Source organism: Microtus oregoni, unplaced genomic scaffold, assembly GCF_018167655.1.
Source record: "Microtus oregoni isolate MIOR12 unplaced genomic scaffold, Mior012 000050F_ref0000143, whole genome shotgun sequence".
Classification (NCBI taxonomy): Eukaryota; Metazoa; Chordata; class Mammalia; order Rodentia; family Cricetidae; genus Microtus; species Microtus oregoni.
Window position 1 is genome coordinate 350,609 of NW_024543256.1, and position 24,693 is coordinate 375,301.

At 47.4% G+C, this 24,693-nt stretch overlaps 1 pseudogene; it reads left to right on the forward strand.

The window, feature by feature from the left end:
- Positions 1-24,693, forward strand: part of LOC121437154 — a 51,611-nt pseudogene that overhangs the window by 6,106 nt on the left and 20,812 nt on the right.

Here is a 24,693-nt window from a genome sequence, read left to right on the forward strand (position 1 = left end):
TGATAGGACCTCCCCTAGGAAAGGCAGGAAGAGGAAAGGGTAGGGAGGACCCATGGATCCATAGCCTTCAGTTCTGGCCTGGGCTGGCTTATAGGAGACCTTCTGCCTGCCGACGGTGTGCTAATCCAAGGCAATGACCTCAAGATCGATGAGAGCTCCCTGACGGGCGAGTCAGACCATGTGCGCAAGTCAGCAGACAAAGACCCTATGCTGCTCTCAGGTAAGGGTTACCTTCTCAGACAGCCCAGGTAAGGTTGCTTGAAAACCTGGCCCTAGCATCCCCAGGCAAGCCATCCTGGTGGACTTGCCTTAACTAAGAACTCCCTGAATAGCCCTTCTGAGAATGCTACCCACTGCCATGCCAGAGCAGGTCACTGGAGGCCTGGTGGTGTGGCTCCAGCCACAGGACAAAGAAATGATACTCCACTGTTCAAGAGGACCTTTGATATCATGAATGGGACATCCCAAGGGGAGGGCTTTCTGGGGTCAATAGTGTGCTCCATCTACATATAGACTCTGAAGATGACCCCATGTATGTTTTGTTCCTTTTCTAGAAGGTTCAAATTCAGCACACTTTTATCTTAATGGGAAATGTAATATGAAACCGAACAGAAAAACCAGAGGTCCCCTGGTGGGCCCCGTAATGGCTCAGACTGTGCTTCTGACAAAGACCCGCCAGTCTGTGGTACTTTGGCTCATTCCCACTACAGCAAGCCTATAAACAGGCTGCAGTCTAGATGAAGGGGTCAACAGCTGCAGTGACTTCTGCAAGAGAAGTACCTGCTTCAGGGAAACCCTAAGAGCCAGCATATGGGTGCTGAGCGTGTCCTACCAGGTTGTCTTAGTTCCTCTATGTTTCTGTGCCAGGCACTCATGTCATGGAAGGTTCTGGAAGAATGGTGGTAACAGCTGTTGGCGTGAACTCCCAGACAGGCATCATCTTTACATTGCTTGGAGCTGGTGGAGAGGAGGAGGAGAAGAAAGACAAGAAAGGTAAGGCAGCCATGATTCCAATGTCCAGAGATGATGAGACAGCTTCCTTCTATGTTAATGTCCTTGCTTCTTCATCTGCCTGCTGGCCAATCCTGGCTCCAGGGAGATGGGTGGGAAGCCACCACCTTCTTCTAATTCTTCTTGAAGATCCTTCTGGTATTTTTTCTAAGAGTCAGCAGGTCAATAATCCTTGTGTAGGGGGCAACTTTCCTTAGACGGCTAATCTATGATGGCTTTGGTACATCTGTCCCTGGGGTAAAGTGTGCTCACAGAAATGTAACCTCTTATCTCAACTTTGAAAGGTACTGCTGGGATCTTCAAGCTCACCCTCAAAGTACTCAACTTCCATAGGGAAGATTCGGGGGTGCTCACAAAATCTAAAGTGGAAGTCTTCTGAGCAGATAGGGATAGGTCTCAAAATAACAGCCAGGGCCAGGGGATGCCGGATGGGGTGGGCAAGGTAGGCTCTTTAGAAAGTGGTAGCCCTGTCTCTGAGGATAGCAATGGATAGAAACAGAAGATTTTGGAGAGTCCAGCTTCCTTATGACCCCGAGATCCCTGGCCGAAAGCTACTATACCACCCCTTCCAGCCATGGCACTCAAAACCATGGAGTTACAGAGCTTCCCCTTGTCAGACCCTGCTCCTCTGTGACTCAGGCACACACCCTAGCTCTGGTGAGCAGTCTGCCCTTGGTTCTTTTCCACAGCCCCAGGTGACTATGGAGCAGATACTTCCAGATGCATGCCCGCCCGTCTTAGAGGACCTGGAGCCACAGTCTATACAGGGACAGACCAGCATGAGGAAGGACAAGTTAATAGTCCTGGCCTTAGGCTACTTCTTGAGGTCCCCTGTCCCTGGGAGCCTGGAGAAATGACTGTCAGGGCTACAATCACTGAGAAGCTTCTATTATCCTTATTCCCTGGCAGCCTGGTCCTGTGCCTCCCTGTATGGGCACCTCCCTGATGTTGACAGGCCAGGTCTTCTGCCACCTGCACCAAGTCCCCAATCTCCACTGAGCCCCTCCCAGTGTTATCCCACAACTTTAATGTGTGCTCCAGGAATACAAAGACAAATGATAGGTTAGTTTGAGTCCCCAGGCATGATGACCTTACCTAGTGTCTTCTTGGTTCTGTTAGGTTGACAGGACACGCCTTCCACATAAATCCCTTTAGGAAATCCACTCCCTCCCCTTGAAGCCAATGGTCTCTCCCTTGAGCTGCTATCACCTGCACTTTCCTGGTGTCCCTGGTGGCTCCTTTCCAAGCTCCTAGCCTCCTGTTCTATCTCTTAGATAGTCTTCACAGCTTGGGCCTAGGCCACTCCCACCTCATTGAACTTGATCTTCTTCATCCAGACCCTCCAAGACAAGCTGCATGCACTTCACCAACACTGCTTGGCTGTGAGACTTAGGGAACTGGAGTGGGCCAGCTTCCTGGAGAAGTACCCTGAGGGGCTCTGAGGAATAGCATCTATCTTGGCCAGTGCCCTCATCTTACTCTTGTGGTTCTGTCAACCCACTGGGCATGCTCTGAAGCTGTTCCTTGTCAACCTGCCACCCTTACATTCTATTGCTATCTTTTCTCATGACTCCTATATGCCCTTTTCTTCCTGAGTCCCTCCCTCGCCTCCTGTGCTCTGCTTTACTCCAGGCTACCTCTTCTAGTCATGTTCACTTTGCTTCCTAGCACCAGTATTGGGAAGTTCACAACCCCCTGCAACTCCAGCTCCAGAGGCCCCAAATGTCCTTTCCTGGCCTCCATTGTCACAGACACACACACAAATAAAAGAGACATAGGCCCACGCATGCACTCACACATGCATGAACACACACACACACACACACACACACACACACACACACACACAAATAAAAGAAGTCTCTTTCACCTCTAAACTACCCCTAACCCACACAGGGGCCCTGGGCAAAGAGGGTCCAATATATGATCTGCTTATGGTTGAAGATGTCTCTCTCATTCTTGGGACCCCAGATTGTGGTTCCATTGCCTAGAAGCTACCCGATACTCTGTCTTTTGATTCCCCAGTGACATGAGCTACTGGGTAGAAAATGATCCTGTGCTGGAAGATTCCTCCCTAAATGGGGACCAGTGAAGATGTGGCTCCCAGATAAACTCCTCTAACTGCTGTAGTAATACGAGCAGCGGGGCTGCATCCCCAGCACCCCGGCCACCTGGCTAGCTTATACCCTGAAATAATTACATGGACACTGTATTCTTTTAAACACTGCTTGGCCCATTTCTATCTAATCTCTTCTAGGCTAATTCTCACATATTAATTTAGCCCATTTCTAATCATCTGCATAGCACCACTAGATGCACTTACCGGGAAGATTCTAGCCTACGTTCATCCTGGGTCGGAGCTTCATCGCGTGTGCCCCAGAGAGCAGAGCTGTCAAGTCTGAGCTCACTTCCTCTTCCTCCCAGCATTCTGTTCTGTTTGCTCCTCCCACCTATGTTTTAACCTATGAGGGCCAAGCAGTTTCTTTATTGCTTAACCAATGAAATCAACAGATTGGTATATGACACTCCCACATCAAACTGCCACCTGGGCTGTGCAACCCTCAGAAAGAGTGACTGGCACTATGGGCTGTACCCAACCTAAGGCTTCAGACAGAGCCACCTGGAGTCTAGTATTTGCACCTTCTCCCTAGTGCTGACCTCCTTTTCACACCACTTAGACCTCCTTTTCACAGTGGCTCTGGACCTACAGTTTGGATGTGCCCACCAGGGCCCTAAAACAGACAGAACCCTGTCCCTTTAAAGGACACACATCTAGTAGTGGCCTCAGAGAAGAGTACAGGGGTTGGGTTGGTTCAGGGCTTGGGAGTTACCTCCTGTTGGGTCTGAAAGATCAGATATCTAAGGGAAGTACATACCTTAAGGCAGCGGGCCTTCCAGAAACTGTCAACAGCTACTTCACCTGACCCAGAAACTGCCCAGGACTGGCTTTAGAGACTCACTGTGGAGCGGAGGTCAAGGCCCAGTGGGAAACACTGGGTAGGAGCTTGGCCCAGGAAGCCCAGAGTATATGCAGTTAACATGTTCTGGGAGGTACTGACAGATTGCTCCTAGAAAGAATAGATCATCAAGAAAGCCCATCCATAGGTAAGGTCATGGCTTGCAGCAATCAGGCCTTTCCTTTCCCTCCTCTACCCCATGGAGCTGCAAACTGCTATATGTGCCCAAGTTCTTCCTGCTCTCCTGTGCTTCTGTGTATGTCATGACCACATGGGTGTTCTCAAGTCTCTCCGTGTCTGTCATTCCTCTTCCATTGTAGGCAAGCAGCAGGATGGGGCGATGGACAGTAGCCAAACCAGAGGTAACGTGCGTGCATGGCTCAGGGCTGCTGAGGAGCTTGTGGGGAGGAGGGAGAGAAGGGGGAATAGGGAGGGACCACCTACTGCCAAGGAAGAAGCAGCACCTAAAGACAGGTGAGTGGGCCCCAAAGTCCCATCCTGGCTTGGCAGTGAAGGGGATACTCTTGGAGGATGCTCCAGTTTCTACCAGACACTGCTTCCATGAAGCCTAGATGAGCCACCTGGAAAACGACTGGTCAGTGCCAAGGCCACCAGCATGGCTTGAACTTGTCCATGTATGAGAATTCCCCATAGACACCTGAGACCACTTTGGCCAGATAAGGAAACCAAGACATAGAGAGGGTAACTTGTCAAAATCCCTAGGTGACAGTCCTCTGAGTTTCCCAGGTAAGAGGAGTTAGCCAAAGCCTGGAAGATAAGCGAGATTGCTAGGGCTTTGTGGACTAGGAGGCATCTGGCTCTGGCCCTTGCTTGGTGGGATAACAGAAGGTAGGGACTCAAGGCTAGAGTGACCCAGCTAGGCAGGGTCTGGCATGTCCTGAAGGCTGCTAGGAGGAAAGAGCTATGGTAAGTAGTCTCGAACTGCCAGGTGAGGTGAAGGGATGCAGAATAAGAGGAAGACAAACTGAAGCCGTGTGGTGGCAGTGCACACCTAAAATCCAGCACTTGAGAGGCTGAGACAGGTAGATCTCTGTGAGTTTAAAGCCAGCCTGGTCTACAAAGTGAGTTCCAAGACAGGCTCCAAAGCTACAGAGAAACCTTGTCTCAAAAAAAGAAAAATAAAACAAAAAAGTGTAGAGTTGTGCTATGATAGCCATGGTCACCTTTAGCTGGGTGGTGGTGGCGCACACCTTTAATCCCAACACTCGGGAGACAGAGGCAGGCAGATTTCTGCTCTACAGAGCTAGTTCCAGGACAGCCAGAACTGCTACACAGAGAAACTCTGTCTAGAAAAACTAAAATAAAGAAAGGAAGGAAGGAAGGAAGGAAGGGAAGGAGCAAAGAAAGGAAGGAAGGAAGGAAGAAAGGAGGGAAGGAAGGAAGAAGACAAAAACAAAAACAAAATGGGGGACACCCCTACAACTGCTAGGTCAGGCAGCCCCTTCCTTAGGAAGAGTGGAGGAGGCAGGTGGAGTGGACATGGTTATTTTTGGCAATGTAGCTGGAGAGTTTCGAGCCCAAGGACTGTGTAAAACTTGACAAAGAGAGAGAGATGAGGAATCCATGTCACCACCACAAAGGCAGCAAGAATAAAAACTAAGGGGCCTATCAAGGTGAAATGGAGCCACGTGATCTAAGAGGGAGGTAGGGAAATATCAGGAGGAACAGAACAGGTTTGCCCACAGAGGAGGCGAGCTGGGCAGGGTTGTCTAGGCTAAAAGGAGCATACACTAGGGCCCCTTAGTGATCTTGAGGGGAAAGTAGAAGTGGCTTGGATATCTGTGGGCAAATGAGTCAGATTTTGGTTCCAGAACATTCCTTGGACCAACCACAGGACTTCTTTCAGGTATTGAGCTTTGGGACATTACTGGACTGACCACCTTGTCTGTCACAAGTTCCTTATGCTAGTGTCTGTCCACCCTTCCCATAAAAGAACCATCTCTCTGTCCCACCTAGGACAATGCTGCAACTGCCTGCCTACCTCAGGAGGGCCTGGGCTTAGGATGCAACAGAAGCCTACAGATTCCCTTTGCAAAACTTGAAGTTAAAAGTGCTCCATTGAATCCCATATGATGAGACATGTCTTTCCTTGTGATAACCCTCTATAGCCCCTTTACCCTTGATAGGCCCTAACTTCAGCCAAGGGTTTCCTCTATGTACAGCTAAGAAGCAGGATGGGGCTGTTGCCATGGAAATGCAGCCCCTGAAGAGTGCTGAGGGTGGGGAAATGGAGGAGCGAGAAAAGAAGAAAGCCAACGTACCCAAGAAGGAGAAGTCAGTTCTGCAAGGAAAGCTCACAAAACTCGCTGTGCAGATTGGGAAAGCAGGTATGTTCAAGCCAGAGATGGCATGCCAGGAGCCTGGGGGACACTGGGCTCCTGGAAGGAATATGACTTCCAGATGCTGTGAGTGCAAAGGACAGTATATTGTCCTGGCTCTAGGAAAGCTCGCGTACAGAGAAATGGATAGTATTCCAGAAGAATGTCATATACTGGTGGGCCAGAGGTGCAGGCCAGAGCCAACCATGACTGCCAAGGTCTGGCTTAGCACCCTCCACCCCAATAAGGCCTAAGTCACACACTCATGTATTACCTAGCAAATCCCCTGATTCAAGGTTTCTGGCCACATCATAGTCAACAGGTAGCCAACTTCACCGAGAGCCTGCTGGCCAGAGCCCCAAAATATGAGGGTGGCTAGTACCTCACAGATGTACCTTTCATACCCTTAGCTTTCTGTTCTTTACCCCACACTGTCCTGGGGAACTAGAGCAAAGGCTACCCTAGGACCTCTCATTCCATGGAGTCATCCTTCAAGCTGTTTATCCCAAAAGGTACCCCAAATCCATCAAGCCCTTACAACGGCCCTGACTGGGCTCAGGCCAGCCATGGCTACCTTGCCCTGAACTTTTCTTCCTTCTCTCCTCTCACCTCTTGTGGCCCCTCTCCATCATGGCTGGACAGGGTTGGTGATGTCTGCCATCACTGTCATCATCCTGGTCCTCTAATTTGTGATTGAGACCTTCGTCGTGGATGGCCGGGTGTGGCTGGCAGAGTGCACACCTGTCTATGTGCAGTACTTTGTGAAGTTCTTCATTATCGGAGTCACTGTGCTGGTTGTGGCTGTCCCTGAGGGCCTGCCTCTTGCTGTCACTATCTCCTTGGCTTACTCTGTCAAGGTAATAATACTACTACTTACAACTAATTCCATCACAACAGACCCCAAAACTAGAGTGGGATGTCATCAAAGCACCTTAGGTGTAGTGGGGACTAAAGAAGGCTAGGGATGCTAAAGGAAGAAAGGATACTGGCTGAGATGAACTTTGATAATACATCCTAACAGACAGTCCCACTGTGACCACCCATCCCTTGGACACAGTGAAGGGAGCTAGAAAAGAAGCTGATGTCGAGAGAGACCTCACAGGGAGATTCAGAGGATCCAAGACAAAAAAGAACTAGTGCTGCTTGTAGAGACAGAGACAGAGAGGCAGAGCCTCAGAAAAGGCTTTGGGCCACTGAGAAGCAGTTGGAGAGTAAAGAAGAACCAGGGGAGTGTGGAGGAGCACAGATATAGGAGCCAATTGACGAGGGAGCTCTGGCAGAAAGCGTCCAAGTCATTCATACAGAGAGTAGCTTCTTGGAAGCTCACTGTTCCCCATCTGATGACAGCCCTTGCATCTTACTCTCTGTTTGATTGCCACCCATCCCAGAGATGACCAAGGTCACCAAATGGACTGTTAGTATCACTCGCATTGCCTTTATCCTTATAAGTAAACAACTAAGTACCCCCCCCACACACACTCCATCTTTGCTCTTTACAGAAAATGATGAAGGACAACAACCTGGTACACCACCTGGATGCCTGTGAGACCATGGGCAATGCCACAGCCATCTGTTCTGACAAGACAGGCACACTTACCACCAACCGCATGACCGTGGTCCAGTCCTACCTAGGAGACACCCACTACAAAGAGATTCCAGCTCCCAGCGCCCTGACCCCCAAGATCCTTGACCTTCTGGTTCATGCCATCTCCATCAACAGTGCCTATACCACCAAAATACTAGTAAGCAAGGCTAGGAGGGCAGATGAGAGAAGGGGGCAGGACTGGTGCATGAGCTTCTTGAAGAGACTCACTGGGCTTACTTATAAATCTTGGGGTGCTGAGAAAGTAACTAAGTGGTATTGGTAAAGAATTTGCCTAGTGTACATGAAGTTTGCCCAAAATGGTTTGCCCCATCATACTATAAAAAGAAACACAGAACAGGGGAGAACAGGTGGACTTTTTCATCAGGACCATTGGCTCCCCAATAATGGCATGAAGATTCATTATTAATTATGAAAGCTCAGCTGATAGATTAAGCCTGTTTCTAACTATCTCTTACAACTTAAATTAACCCATTTCTATTAATTTACTTTCTGACTAATGGCTTTATTACCCCTTCTCTGTAGTGCACATCCTGCTTGTTCTGCATCCCTGGCATCTCTACCTTCTTCTTCCCAGTATCCTCTCTGCCTAGAAATCCTGCCTAACTATTGGCCATTTAGTTTTCTTATTAAATCAATCAGAGTCACACATCTTTATAGTGTACAAAAAGAATATTCTGCAACAGAAATGTAAAAAAACAAGGTTAAGGAGATATACCAGTCATTAAATTGCTTGCCTTACAAGCATGAAGACTTGAATTTACTTACCAGAACCTATTTAAAAAAAAACTAGGCAGAAGTCTGCTTGTACTTCCAGCACTGGGGAGGCAGAGACAGGCAGATATCAGGGGCTCCAGGTTAGTGACAGACCCCATCTCAACAAAACAAGAAAAATTACAGACTTTCAAGAGGAACCTTTAGGGTGCTGGTTGCCTTTGTCCCTGTCCTCCTGTCCTTGGCATTACAGAGTGCTCTTGATATTGAGTGAGATAGGTTGTTCTAGAAGTCCTTTCAAAGCATGCTAAATGATGGAAAACCTACCTATAAAGGGCCACTTTGCAGTCAAGTCATGGCCTGTGTAGTCAACAAGGGCCTTACTCTGTTCCACGCCTCTGCCTCCTAGCTACATGATGATCAAAGCCAAATGGGAACCTTTGCTTTGGGGATGGAACAGAGGGTGCTCTGGGCCCTGATGCCAAGCTGACTGTCCTTTCCTACAGCCTCCAGAGAAGGAAGGCGCTCTCCCATGCCAAGTGGGCAACAAAACAGAGTGTGCTCTGTTGGGCTTCGTCCTGGACCTGAAACGAGACCTTCAACCTGTACGGGAGCAGATTCCAGAAGATAAGCTTTACAAAGTATACACCTTCAACTCAGTCCACAAGTCCATGAGCACGGTTATCCGCATGCCTGATGGTGGCTTCCGCCTCTTCAGCAAGGGAGCCTCAGAGATCCTGCTCAAAAAGTAAGTGGGTAACAGGAAGGAGACAGAGGCTGGGTGGCTGAAAGCTAAAAGGGCACAAAATTTCTTGTTTTATTCTTATGATAAATAGAGCTAACACAATATTGACCATGTTAGCCACTTTAAAGTATACAGTTCAGTAGCATTAAGTATACTCCTAATGTTTGCAGTCATCACCTGTAGGCGGAGGCTGTTCATTTGTTCCCAGACACCCAGACCTGAAATAATCACAGAGAGACTATATTAATTGCAATACTGTTTGGCCAATAGCTTAAGTATATTTCTAGCTATCTCTTACATCTTAAATTAACCTGTTTCTATTTTATATTTTACAACAAGGTTGAGGCCTACTGGTAAAGTTCTGGCATCTGTGTCCTTCGGTGACTACATGGCATCTCCTTGACTCCACCTACTTTCTATAACCCTGTTTGAATTTCTCACCTGGCTTTACTCTGTTAAGCCATTGGCTGAAGGCAGCTTTTTTATTAACCAATGGCAATAAAACACATTCACAGCATACAGATGGGAATCCTACATCATTATCACCACTATGGAACTCCAAAAGAGCTCCATTACCCCCAAAAGAAACACGAGGCCCCACTAAGGAGATTTTCCTGCCCCCTCTCTACCTCTGAAAACTTCTGGTCTGTCCTTGTGGTTTCACCTATCCCAGAGACTTCATAAAAGTGGAATTCTGTACTTTGTACCTTTTGTGTCTAGCTTCTATCATAGTTCATAATGTCCTCAAAGTTCCTTTATCAGAACTCCACTCCCATTTGAAGGCTGAGCAACCTTCCATTGTATGGATGACACCACATTTGGTTCAGCCATTCGTCTATTGTCAGACACCCAGATTCTCTCTACATTTGGGCTCTTGTCATTCAAGCACGGGTACTAGTTTGAACACACACACACATTGTCAACCCTTTGGGGTATGCACTGTGTCAGAATACTTGTTCTAGCTGCATCAGATGATGAGTCAGGAAGATATCTTGAATCTAGGAGTTTGAGGCCAACATGAGCAACATAGGGAGGCCCTCTCCTCCAACCACCACCAAAAAAGGAGAGAAATCAACTCACAGAAGATTTATTTAGAATTATAATTTTAAAAGTTCAGTCCATGGTCAGTTGTCCCCACTGCCTATGGAGCTGTGACAGGATGAACGCCCATGGCAAGGAGTATATGGTGAAGCAAAAGGCTAGGAAAAGAACAAGGAAGAGGAAGAGACCATAGTACTACAAATCTCTTCAAGAGTAATGAAGATCCCCCAATGACCTAAAGTTTTCCTAAAATGCCCCCATGTTAAAGGTTGTACCACCTCCCAACAGCATGAAAGTGGAGATCAACCATTTGATCATCCCTGCCCCTCAAACTGTCCACTCCTAAGATTCCTCCATGTCTTAACTGTTCCAAAAGTCTAAGTTCAAAGTCTCATTCGCACTTAGTATTGAGTCCCTAAAAATTCAAACAACAATTATTTTAACATACAATGGCACAGAGTCAATATTCCCATTCCAAAAGTCAGGAATGGAAGGAAGCATAGTGAGTGCAGATTGAACCAAAGCAAAACAGAAAATGAAAAACTTGTGACTCCATGTCCAATAGCATCTGAGCCATGTGGTGATGTGATAAGACCTACAAAGGCCTTAGGCAGCCCTACCTCTCTGGTTCTGGTTCTCTCTCTCTCTCTCTCTCTCTCTCTCTCTCTCTCCCCCCCCCCCTGGATTTCCTATTTCCTACAGTTTTCTTCAGCAGGAGTTACATAGTGTGAGAATCTCCGGTAGCTTCAGCCTCACACTCACAGCTGTGTGCACTGCCTAGAGGGATCCTGACACAACCACACATCTATCTCCTGGCTCCCCAGACTTTCCTTTAAAATCTAGGTGAAAACATCCACAACTCTGCAACTCTTGCATTCTGAACCTCTGCAGAATCACCACATGGGAGATGCCAAGGCCTTCCACTAGTTTGAGCTACATCTGGACCCACTTGAACCTCGGCTGCAGTGACTTCTGGGTTTCTTCCTGGGTGAATGAGTAGGACAAGCAGGACATCCTAGAGCTGTCCCCTCAAAAGACTCTGCCTAGAAAGTCTTTAAAAGCAATTAGTATTTATGCATCCCTGAACTGTGGTGGCTATGGTCTTGCTCATTTCTGAGATTCTGTCCAGATATCGTTCCTATAGTATCAGGGTAATGGTTGCCCTTTTGAGGTAGCACTACCACTTCAGCAATGCCCTCTTGCCTTGAACATTATAGCACATCTTCTCTGATGCTCTATCATATGACAAAAGCATTTGTTCAACTATGTTCATAGCAGTATTATTTGTAATAGCCAGAACCTGGAAACAACCTAGATGCCCTTCAATGGAAGAATGGATGAAGAAAGTATGGAATATATACACGCTAGAGTACTACGCTGCGGTAAAAAACAATGACTTCTCGAATTTTGCAGGCAAATGGATGGAAATAGAAAACACTATCCTGAGTGAGGTGTCCCAGACCCAAAAAGATGAACATGGGATGTACTCGCTCATAATTGGTTTCTAGCCATAAATTAGGGCTACGGAGTCTACAATAGGTGAACCTAAAGAAGCTAAGTAAGAAGGTGAACCCAAGGAAAAACATATAGTTATCCTCTTGGCTAAGGGAAGTAGACCCAATTGCCGGGGAGAAAATTAGGATCTTGGGGGTGGGGTGGGATGGGGGTAAGGGAAGATGGGGAGAGAAAAGGTAGAAGGGAAGGAGGGGGGACTTGGGGAATCAGGAGAATTGGGATAAAGGAAAGGTGGATAGGGGAGCACGGAACCACAATTCTTAGTTAAGGGAACCACTTTAGGGTGAGCAAGAGATTTGACCCTAGAGGGGCTCCCAAGTGCCCAACATGAGGTTCCCAGTTAGTTCCTTGGGTAGCTGAGGATTGGGAACCTGAAATGACCCTATCCTAGAGCAATACTGACGAATATCTTGCATATCATCATAGAACCTTCATCTGGTGATGGATGGAGACAGAGACAGAGACCCACACTGGAGCACTGGACTGAGCTCCCAAGGTCCCAATGAGGAGCAGAAGGAGGGAGAACATGAGCAAAGAAGTCGGGACCACGAGGCGTGCACCCACCCACTGAGACAGTGGAGCTGATCTACTGGGAGCTCACCAAGGCCAGCTGGACTGTGACCGAAAAAGCATGGGATAAAACCGGACTCTCTGAACATGGCGAACAATGAGGGCTGATGAGACGCCAAGGACAATGGCACGGGGTTTTGATCCTACTTAATGTGCTGGCTTTGTGGAAGCCTAGCCAGTTTGGATGTTCACCTTCCTAGATATGGACGGAGGGGGGAGGACCTAGGACTTACCACAGGGCAGGGAACCTGGACTGCTCTGTGGACTGGAGAGGGAGGGGGAGAGGAGTGGGGGAGGGGTAGAAGGGTGGGAGGAGGGGGAGAAGGGTGGGAGGAGGGGGAGGGAAATGGGAGGCTGGGAGGAGGTGGAAACATGTTTTTTGTTTATGTTTTTTTTCTTCTTTTCTTAATAAAAAAAATTATTAAAAAAAAAACGTTTAAAATTACATTTGTGTGTGTGTGTGTGTTTATGCACACACGCAATATGTGGAGACCAGAAGACAATGTGGGTCCTGGAGATCAAAGGAAGTCATCATGCCTGAAGGCAAATGCCTTTACCTGATGAACCATCTCACCAGGCCTCTCTTCCTTCTTACTCTGATTACATTAAATTAGGCTTAAAAAAAAACAACCACAGACTGAATGCTGGGATGCTTGAAATTTCATCTGCCAGATTAATTAATCTACCCTCCTTTACATTTAACCTCACGCTGAGTGTGAGGGCATGGACGAAAGTGTAGACAAGATCTTTTCCATAGCATAATACAAATGGTTTCCAGTCCAGTTATCAATCCTTGTTCTCATCTGCAAGCTTGCAAGCACAGGCTTTACTGTTTGCATCCCTATCAGCATTCTAGTCCTCTGAGTTCCCAACAGAGCTACCTGTTAAACTCTGCTTACAATTTACAGTTCTTAAATACTAGTAAGGATGAGGAGATATTAGAATATTTCTATGTTGCTGGTGGCAACATAAAATAGTATTATTACCATGCCGGGGGAGGTAACTCAGTTGTTTAAAGAGCTTGCCACACCAAGCAAAAAGATCAGTATTCCAGCCAGGTGGTGGCACACACCTTTACTCCCAGCACTTAGGAGGCAGAGGCAGGTGGATCTCTGTGAGTTCCAAAGCCAGCCTGGTCTACAGAGAGAGTGTCAGGACATGTAAGGCTGTTACACAGAGAAACCCTGTCTCCAAAACAAACAAACAAACAAACAAACAAACAAAAAACACGAAGAAAAAAGGTGGGTATGTAACTTGGTCCTTGGAGAGAAGAGAAGGGGCAATGGTGGTAGGGAGAGAGACACACAGATAACTGGATTTCATTGGCCAGCCATTCTAGCCAAGTAGATGAGCTCCAGGTTCAGTGAAAAACCAACCCTATCCAAAGAAATAAGGTGGAGAGTAATTATTGAAGAAGACATCCAAGGTGACCTTCGTCTCACACATGCACACACCCACAGACACATGTGCATATACTACACACACACACACACACACACCACATACTAATAGTATCATTTTGGAAAGTATTTTTATATTTTATATGGTTTCTCAGGAAGTTAAACATAGCACTACCATGTGACCCAGCTGTTTTATTTCTTGGCATATGCTTGGTAATTCACTGATTGTCACCTTGACTGTACCGAGGGATATTTAGAAAACTGGTACCTAGAACTAGAATCATTGCTGTCACCATGCCAGATCCTGTGAAGGAAAACTTAGGATTGACTTGTAATAAGAGTTAGGAACATTTGGAAGCATACACTAGAGAGTTGTCTCTCTTTTGTGTTTTTAAAAATCCTTGCTATATACTGACTGCTAAATCCTCATCAAACATATAATTTGCTCTTTTTACTCTCCTTACAGTGTCTGTAGATGCACAGATATTTTCAAATCATGATGAAATGCAATTTGTCTGTTTTTGCTGTTGATGTTTATGTGGGTTGCTTTTGGCTTACTTCATTATCTTTAGTTTTTATTCCATTTATTTATTTTTAAATTATTGATGATTTATGTGTATGGATGGTTTGCCTACATGTATGCCTATGTACCAAGCATGTTTTATGCCCATGGAGACCAGTGGGGGCATTGGATCCTCTGGAACTGGGGTTACAATAGTTATGAGCTACCATGTGAGTGCTGGAAATCAATCCAGGGTCCTCTGAACAAACAGCTACTACTCTTAACAACTGAGCCACCTTTCCAGCCCCTATTTTTTTCAATATATGTGAGGTTTTTCCTATATGTATGGCTGTGCGCCACATGCATGCAGTGCCTGTGGAAACCAGAAGGGGAATCAGACCCCCCAGAACTGGAGTTACAGGTAATTAAGTAGGTGCTGGGAATCAAACCCCTATCCTCTGTAAGAGTAGCCAGTGTTCTTAACTGCTGAGCCATCTCTCTTGTGCCTACTATATTATTTATTGTTTGTGTGACTTCATGTGTGTCACACACATGCATATGTACACACAAGTGGAAGTCACAAGACAACCTATAGGAGACTGTTCTCTCCCTCTACCATGTGGGTCCCCAAGATTGAACTCAGGTCATCAGGCAGAAATCAAGCACCTTGACCCTTTAGGCCATCTCACCTGTCCCATTTGGTTTGTTTTCTGAGACAGAGTCTCCACTCTATAACCCAGGCTAGCTTGGAACTTGCGGTCTTTCTGCCTTAGCTTCTCGAGTTCAGGAAAAACAGGCATGTGCTACTATATCTGTAGTGGGGTTTCTTTCAGAGATGATAAAAATATTCAAAAGCTGACTGTGGTTATGTTTGTGTGTGTCTGAAGATATACTAAAAATTGTTGAGTTGTATACATTAAATGGGTGAATTGTATGGTTTGTGACTTGTATCTCAATGAAGAAGAAGGAAGCATCTCTGCTTCTCCTACTCCTTCTCATCCTGCATACTTCCCCTTGCTCTTGGCCTTTCTCTTTTCCTGAATCCCTCTGCCTCAAGCACAGGGCTTTTGTCATCTACTCTCAAGGCCTTGAATACAGAATCTCCAATAGGACACCAGGGTTCTCTGCCCCCAGGCTCAGTCTGTTCAGTCTGCCCCGTGCTCTCAGCAGATCTGACCACCAAATAAATACATCTCTACTTGGTTGCCTTACTCAGAATACTGTCCCCAAACAGCCCAGTCAGCCTTTGCAGCCCATAGTGAAGGCCACCTTTCACCTGAAGCACTCCCTACTGGGGTAAGATGAAATGCTACATTTGAAGGCCCTGGTTCTCTTTCTGTGCTGCTCCTTTGATGGGTACTGAGGCTGCCCACCAGCCACTCTGCCCTTTGCTGACTGGGACATAAAGAAGTTACTACTCTGTCCTGCCAGCTCAGCTTCCTCATATAATATGGGGATTCTGGAAATACGAACCTCCTGGGAGTGTTGAGAATTACATGAATGAATCCATGACCCTATGAAGATGTCAGTCTATGGTGGCTTTTGTTAGTTTCTCTCTGTCACCCCCCCCCCAACCTTGATAACCAGCTTTGCCAGTCTCATGGCACCTTCCAAATAAGGCTCCATTAAGTTTAAACATAACTTTGCTGTAGCTGCCTTCCCTAGACCTGTCCCCTTTGAAGCTCCCAGACTGTCAGAACTGGGGCTGAGGCAGCTACTGCCACATGTTGTGGCTCCACTCTCTCAGAGGACTGTCCATTACTTTTGGGTTCCACCTACATTCCACACCCTTGTCCTATAGAGTCTGTAGGGAGCTATCATAAGCTTCAGGCTTCCACCCCTCACCTGGCTATCTTAGCCAACCAGGGTGTGAGTGTTCATAGGTTGCTGTAACAAATGGCCCTATGATGGCTTAAGATAACAAAGACTTAGACTGATGAGATAAATGAATTGGTAAAGTTCTTGCCTCAAAAGCACAAGGACCTGAGTGTGATCCTCAGAAGCCATGTAAAAAGCTGGGTGTGGTAATCCTTATAATTCCAACCCTGGGAGGGCAGAGCAGAGATGGTTGATCCTTAGGGCTCTCTGACCAGTTAGCCTACCCCACTCGGCAAGTGTAGGTCAGTCAACGAGCCTGTCTCTAACACAAAACAAATAACAACAGGTGGACAGTGACTGAGGAACAATACCCTAGTTTTGACTTTTGATTTACACACACACACCAACATAAATTTATTACTTCACATTTCTAGTGGCCAGAAATCAAAAGTTGAGGTGTGGGCCAGCTATGTTCTCTCTGAGAGTGGGAAGGGAGGATCTTTGCTTGCCTCTCCCTAATTTTGATGCTTAGAAGGCATCACTCCTATTTCTTACCTGTGGTCACATTACCTTCCCCCTGTTTGTGCACATCTGCATCCTCTGTTCTTTAGAATATCACTGGTTAAAGTCCCATCATAATCCAGTATGACTAGCACTATTTCCTCTTGTTCACTCCCCATTCCCACCTCACCCTACCACCCCTCCCCTGCCAGGTGTACCAACATCTTAAACAGCAATGGTGAACTCCGAGGATTCCGTCCTCGGGACCGGGATGACATGGTGAAGAAGATCATTGAGCCTATGGCTTGTGATGGCCTCCGCACCATCTGCATTGCCTACAGGGACTTCTCTGCAATCCAGGAGCCTGACTGGGACAATGAGAATGAGGTGGTGGGTGAGCTTACCTGCATAGCTGTCGTGGGCATCGAGGATCCTGTGCGACCTGAGGTAGCTGCCCCTTTTCTGGGAACTGCTCTAATAAATATTTCCAAGGTTCAAGGTTTTCCTATAGGTGACAGGGTGGCTTTTTCCACCCTGGACTTCCACACTATAGGCTTGGGACACAAACATGCGTGGTGGGAGTCACTTTCTTCTGACTTTGCAAGATGTCACACCTCTTCCCACCCTATTTATAGATAGAGCAGCCTGGAAAACAGAGACTTGGAGTCCTTCAGGCCCATGGGACCTTCCTCAGTGCTTTTGATGCCCTTGCCAAGGCCTCTTGTCCTTGACCTATGGGAGCTCCGTGGGCCTGCCTGGCCTCTGGACAAGGCTCACACTCCACTTCTCCTGAGTGTCTGTAGGACCAAGTGATTGAAGGCCCAGATGAGGGGAACTGAAGAACTGGAAACAGCTGAATTGGGTGGATATTGGTTTGGGGACATGGTGAGCAATTGTCAGTCAAAGGCTTAATTGTGTCTGAATGAGATTAAGGGCACATCCATGGAGATGTCAACTAGGCATGTAACTGTGGGAATGGAGAGCTTAGAGCATACGTTCTGACTGGAAAGACATCCTAGAAACATCTTCCTGTGCATGTGAAGTCACTGAGAGTAGCTTCCAGTGATAGAGGCCAGATGTAGGGGAGGGGATGGTTCTCAAGGGTCATATGGGTGAAGCAAGCATAGAATGAAACAGGTTGTCTGCCTATTGATGGTCTTGACATTGGGAGGTCACTGAAGCCTTTGACCCAAACACATTTTATGTGATGTTTGTATTTCTTGGTCTTTGAAGATGGGGGATTCTTGTGAGTGGATCCTGAAGAAAAGATTGTGAAAGGGCCCTCTATCTTCCCAGCCCTGTCTGCTGGTATCCGCCTCATGTTAGACTACCTCGATTCTGCCCATTAGCCTGAAAGCATGTATCTGTGGGAACTGCTCTGGAGCTTTGGGTAGGACAAGGAAGGAGAAACTTTGCATACAAGGTCACAAAGCAAAGGTTCTAAAACAAATACTCCCCACATCTAAAGAATGGCCACGGGTCACTGTCAACTGTATATCCTTGTATTCGTTGGGAATGGTGTGAGAACTAGAGTCAGCACAAGAGACCTAGGCTGGGCTGGCAGCAAAGTGAGCCCCAGGGCCAGCTATACAATAATATTTTTGCAAGTTTTCACCTCAGGATATATGAAACACAGACAAGTGTTAAGAAAGATATAACCAGGACCTAGCCTCAGAGGATACCACGGGGCAGGGGTGGTCAGGGTTGAAGCTCAGGACAAGAAGAATGTATCTCAGTTTAGGTGATAACTGAGGGATCCAGGGAACAAGGATAGCTCCTCTGTGACTTAAAATGGCTGAGAAGGAGTGCTGGGTGGCAGTGGCGGCGCACGCCTTTAATCTCAGCACTCGGGAGGCAGAAGCAAGCGGATCTCAATGAGTTTGAGACCAGCCTGGGTCTACAAGAGCTAGTTCCAGGACAGCTAAGACTGTTACACAGAGAAGAATCTCTGTCTCTAATTCCCCACCCCACAAAAAAAGTGGCTAAGAGGGAGTTCAGCAATAATGTTACTGGGAGACCAGACATCAGGTCCTGGCTCTGGGGCAAGCACAAGGGATTTGCGACGAGTCTTAGCCAAACTCTCTGGGCATTGGAGAACACAGGATGGCCACCAGAGGGGGGAAGAGAGCTGTGTCTAGAGAAGTCCCACAGATGAATACTAGACCCAGGAACTTCTACAGACATCAGCTCCCTGATTATGCTAAAGGGGCCTTGAGGAGAAACCAGGAAACTGGTCAGAGCAGACGAGGAGAGAACAAGGTAGGGTATCTTCTGGGGTAGTGTCCCTGCCACCTGGCTGGGAGGCTGAGAGCTTGGAGACTGAGTATGTGGGTGGGCCTTGGAGTGGTGGCTGCACCTGGACCCTGGGGCAACTCTGTTCAAAGTTCCCAGATTCCAGATTCAACATGGTCACCTGGAAGCAGCAGAGAAGGCGGCTTCCAGCCAGTTTGGGAAATGAAGCTACAGAGCGCCTTACACCCCTACTTGAGAGGAAGTTCTCTGTACTCAAGGTCTTATGGAGCACCTTAAGACCCTAAGAGAACAGAATGTGTTCTTAAGACTGAGCATAAATAAGAAGACACATCACACACACACACACACACACACACACACACACACACACACAGAGAGAGAGAGAGAGAGAGACAGAGACAGAGAGAGACAGAGACAGAGGCAGAGAGACAGAGACAGTGAGTAAGCTACCACTCTATCAGAGGTATGTCTGTCCTTCCCTGTCACTTAACAGTTCTGGCTTTGATTATCAGATCACTATCAAAGCCTTCAATAGGGACACTGTTCTTGTTTGCCACAGTCTACTTCTTTCCTGATCCTGACTATCCCCAAACTTCTCTGTTCCTCTTGCCCACCCTGCCTCCTCTAGGCTTACTAGTTCAGGCGATTAGGCCAAATCTAGAGATCTCCTACATTCTTTCCCCTCGGGTTCAGCAGACAGCCCACCACTATTCACGGGGTACCCACCAAGGAAGTCAAAGACCTAGACCTCTCCTCATCCAACTCTTCAAACCCTGAGCTGGCCTTTCTCCTCAGTGTTTATGCTATTCCATCCGGCCTGGTCTGCAGCCCCAGGGCCTGAAGGGCCACACATACCGTGTGTTTGGAAACTGTCCTTCCCATCTGCCCACTACTGTTACCATGCTACAAGGCCCAGGCTGGTCTCATGGCTTCCCACCCTCTTGTCCTGTTTTGTGCTTTGTGCTTGGGTTCTCTTTCTCCTTCCTTAGTTCTAGAACCTACTATGTTATTTGAAAAAGAAATGCAGGCGTTGTAATCCCAAGTAATATCCCACTCCCTCTAGTGAGTACTTTATATAAAAGCTACAGCTGAGACAAAGATTAATTCCTGAGGAAAATGGTTGAGTTCTATGCTGAAAAACCAAAACAAACTAGACAAGAGTGGGAGGAGTTCAGCATAGCTGGGTCTAAGTCACTGCTCATCCTGTGAGCAGCCACAGTGAAGGAGATGTCAGGGACAGTGGGCTGGGGGGCTGGGGTGGGTGCCTGCCCACTGCAGGCCATCCTCTGAACTGCTTCAGACCACACTCCACAGACCCTGCCCTTGAATAATAGGCTTTACTATATACTTCCATATTTGTTGGAAGTTGGAATTCTGCAAATCTGTACCAGACACAAAATATGGGCTTGTCTTGCCAGCCCCACCCATTCTTATATCTCCCAGGTTCCTGAAGCCATTCGCAAATGCCAACGTGCTGGCATCACAGTCCGTATGGTGACTGGAGACAACATCAACACTGCCCGGGCTATTGCAGCTAAGTGTGGCATCATCCACCCAGGTGAAGACTTCCTGTGCCTGGAGGGGAAAGAATTCAACAGAAGGATTCGAAACGAGAAAGGCGAGGTAGCTCCCTGCATCTGTCCCGGGCTGCTGCTTCTCCCATCCCTCTCCCATCACTACCAGCCACAGTGCCTGTCTGCAGCCTAGATGCTGAGGCCTCCATTATTTTCTCCAGATAGAACAGGAGCGGCTGGACAAGGTGTGGCCCAAGCTGCGAGTGCTCGCCCGGTCATCTCCCACTGACAAACACACGCTGGTCAAAGGTAACCAAATGTGTTCACCCTCTTCAACATGTGATTGTCTCTGGCATCCCTGAATGTTGTCACCTGCTCTTAGATTCTAAGGTGGAAGATTCTAAAGACTATGACTAGAAAACATGAAACTAATAATGGCTCATAGAAGCAGCCCTTCATTGGAACAAATGGGGAAACCAAGGCTGGGACAGGGAGACAATCATTCAGTTCACACAGTGTGGGACCTTCCCTTCTACCATATCTTGCCAGCCTATGTTACTGAGCAAAGGACCTTGGTGGAAGTAGGGGGATGAAGTTACCCCCTTAAAGCCTGAGAACTTGACCCCATAAGTGACAAGGAGCATAGAAGCAGGCCATACCAAACATTGGCAGATACCTTCAACCCTACCCTAACCCATTCTGTGTTCCAGGCATTATTGACAGCACAACTGGTGAGCAGAGGCAGGTGGTGGCTGTGACTGGGGATGGTACCAATGATGGGCCAGCTCTCAAAAAGGCAGATGTGGGCTTCGCCATGGTAAGCCATCTGGTGCCAGACCAGTTCATCACACAGATGAAATCATGTTTCTCCTGGAGTTAACTTTGCATCAGAAAATGGAGAGCCAGTATCAGGACAGGTGACAGACTGCTAGAAGCTTTCTTCACTCACATCTTGACTGCTTGTGGCTGTGTGGGCTCTGACCATTAACAAATATATATGTGATTTGTTTAAAGACATCTGGTGTGAGGACACCAGAGGTTACAGTGGAGCCTAACTGCACCACTGAAGAAAGGGAGAAACGCTGAATGGTGGCTTGACAACAGTGGTACCTGCCCATAATCACCTATTCTTAGTCCACTCAAAGTAGCCCCTGGCCCCAAGAGTGATGAGCAGAGACCACAGGGAGTTCTTCCTCTGGTTTCTCTCTTTCTGTTCATATAGATCTAGCTCTTCTTACTGAGCAGGGTGGCCTTCTAGATACTGCCCACATGGTGAGCCCTGCCCCCAACTCACAGTGGTTAGCAGCCTAGTGTCACCCCCCCCCAGCAGAAAGGAGAACCTTTCACTCAGTCATATTTGGTTCAGCAGTGGGATGGGGAAGTACAGCATTCCTGGATCTCACAACCTGGAGTAGAGAGCAGGCTGAACTGTCCAGGGTGACTGATGTCACAAGACCAGGTCCAAGATGGAGTGGGTGAGGGCTACACAGACTTGATGTCTATTGCTATGCCCAAGCTTATGCAGTGGAGCAGCAAAAATCTGCTATGGAGCCAGGGGATGGGTCCTTTCCACTACCCAGACAGACAGCCCACATTTCTCAGGGTTTCTTCAAGTAGCCAGACAAAGGACTGGTGAGTAGCCACCCAGAGGGAGCTGGACCTTGTGGAAGGCTGTATGGATGTTGTTTAGCAGCAAAGGCCCCCTCACAACCAAATGTGGCAACATGCAGTTCGCAGTGTAGAGTGTGTTAGATTAAAACAAGTGCTGTTCAATTAAGGCCTTATTTGGAAGAGAAAGGCAGGGGACCATCCCAGGTGGGCTGGGTGCCCAAGGAGGACTTGAGAAATAAGCACTATGCTTATATACCATCCCCCAGGGCATCGCAGGCACTGATGTGGCCAAGGAGGCCTCTGACATCATACTGACTGATGACAACTTCACCAGCATTGTCAAGGCCGTCATGTGGGGCCGCAATGTCTACGACAGCATCTCCAAGTTCCTGCAGTTTCAGCTGACAGTCAACGTGGTGGCTGTGATCGTGGCCTTCACAGGTGCCTGCATCACTCAGGTGGGCACCAGGGGCCTACAAGAGGCAGTAATGTGGGCTCAAGAGGGCCATATTAAGAACAAGTGTTTTGCTTGTTGCAGATTCTTTTTATTGAAATCAAAATCATATACGAAAAATCTTATCTCTTCATGGTAGCTGTTTAGTAGATTTTTTAGTATATTCACAGTGTGAATCATCACTTCCTTCTAGTTCCAGAACACATTCATCCATCTCAAAGGAAACCTTTCGCCTACCAGCAGTCATTCCCCACCCCACCCCCAAGCCCCTGACAACTGCCACTTCTTTCTGCCTCTATTTATTTGCCTGTTGTAGATAATTTGTATCAGTGGAATGAAATGGCATGTGGCCTTTGGGGTTTGTTTTGTACATTTTTTTGCCAAGGGGGATGGGCATGTGTATGTGCTGCACTGCACATGTGGAGGCCAGAGGGCAACTTGCATGAATAACTTCTCTCTTTCCACCGTTTGGGTCCCAGATAATTGAACTCAGGTTTGCGCCTCTATTCGCTGTGCCAATTTGAAGATTCAACATATGGCCTTTGCACCCCACATCTCAGTTTGCATGTTTGCAAGATTCATCCATCTTGCAGCTTGGCCCAGTGCTTTATTCATTATCATAGCTGCACAGGAGTCCACTCGGCCCCATTATGTTTGTCATTCATCCATGCTTTGGACCACTTCCGCTTCATTGCAGTGTAGTGTTGCTAGGAACGCTCATGTCCAAGTTTCAATATGCATATGTCGTCCGCTCTCTCGGGTTGAGATCTGGGAGTAGAATGACTGAGTTTCAGAGAAATTCTATATTTCCCCTTTCTCAATGCTTTCATCTTCCCCATTGGTTGGAGGCCAGAATTTATTGATTTCTTGTTAGGGATGGTTGACTTTATTGTCAAAAAGTAGTTAACTATTTTGAGTGATTAGCTTGATTCCTTAGTGTGTGTGTGTGTGTTGGCAAGGTGTACATACACGTGCATTCATGTTTATTTAGAGGTCAGAGGTCAACCTCTGGTGTTCCTTGGAAGTTTTTCACCTTGTTCTTTGAGAGACAAACTTTTTTCAATAAGACCCCAGCCTCACTGATTAGGACAGGCTAGCTAGACAGCAAGCCTTAGAGATCCTCACATCTTCATCTTCCCATCACTGAGATTACAAATTCACACTGCCATGCCAGGCTTTTGTGATACAGATTCTAGAGGTTGAGCTTAGGTTTTCATGCTTGTAAGAGAAACACTTTACTAACTGAGCTAACTCCCCAGCCCCTCAGGGACTTTCTCTTGATATCTAAGTCAAGTATGAATGATATCATAACAACCATCCTAACCACTTGTAAGTACAAAATCCATGCCTCGGCATATGCAGTTTACTCTCAGAATATTCCCATGATTCCCTAGAGGATACCTCACACCCATTAGCAGCCACTCCCCATTGCCTCTCCAGCTTACCTGTTCCTCTGTATGTGAAATTCAGACCACAACTTTGAGATCACTGCCACCAGGCAAGAAGAGAGGGAAGTAGGTGGGAGTTAGGAAGCCAAGTGGAAAACATCTGCAAACCTGAGATTCCCATGACATTGGCAAAACTGAGCTTCTCCTCAGTAGTGGCAGGCTTTCATATCCTAGCATCCCAAGGTTACTCTATGTAGTTCTGCATGGCCAGCATACACGAAGGTGACTGCCCTTCTCTGCAGGACTCTCCTCTCAAAGCTGTGCAGATGTTATGGGTGAACTTGATCATGGATACATTTGCCTCACTTGCCCTGGCGACGGAGCCCCCAACTGAGTCACTGCTGCTGCGGAAGCCATATGGCCGAGACAAGCCCCTCATCTCACGTACCATGATGAAGAACATCCTTGGCCATGCTGTCTACCAGCTCACTATCATCTTTACGTTGCTTTTTGTTGGTAAGTTAAACCGGAGGCACATACTTCATGCGTGAGCCCTGTCTGTGTCCTCAGTCTGGCACAGGATGGGATACAGCACTTATAGACTGAAAAAAGCAGGCCCGCTCTATACCTTTGACCCATACCTCCCTGCTTCAACATGTACCCTACTGTACATCCCTGGGGCAGATGTGGTGGGGGAGAGTGGCCACTGGGGCTGAGAGATCTCCCTTCTCAGCCCCTGCCTCTCTCCTCCCTTCAG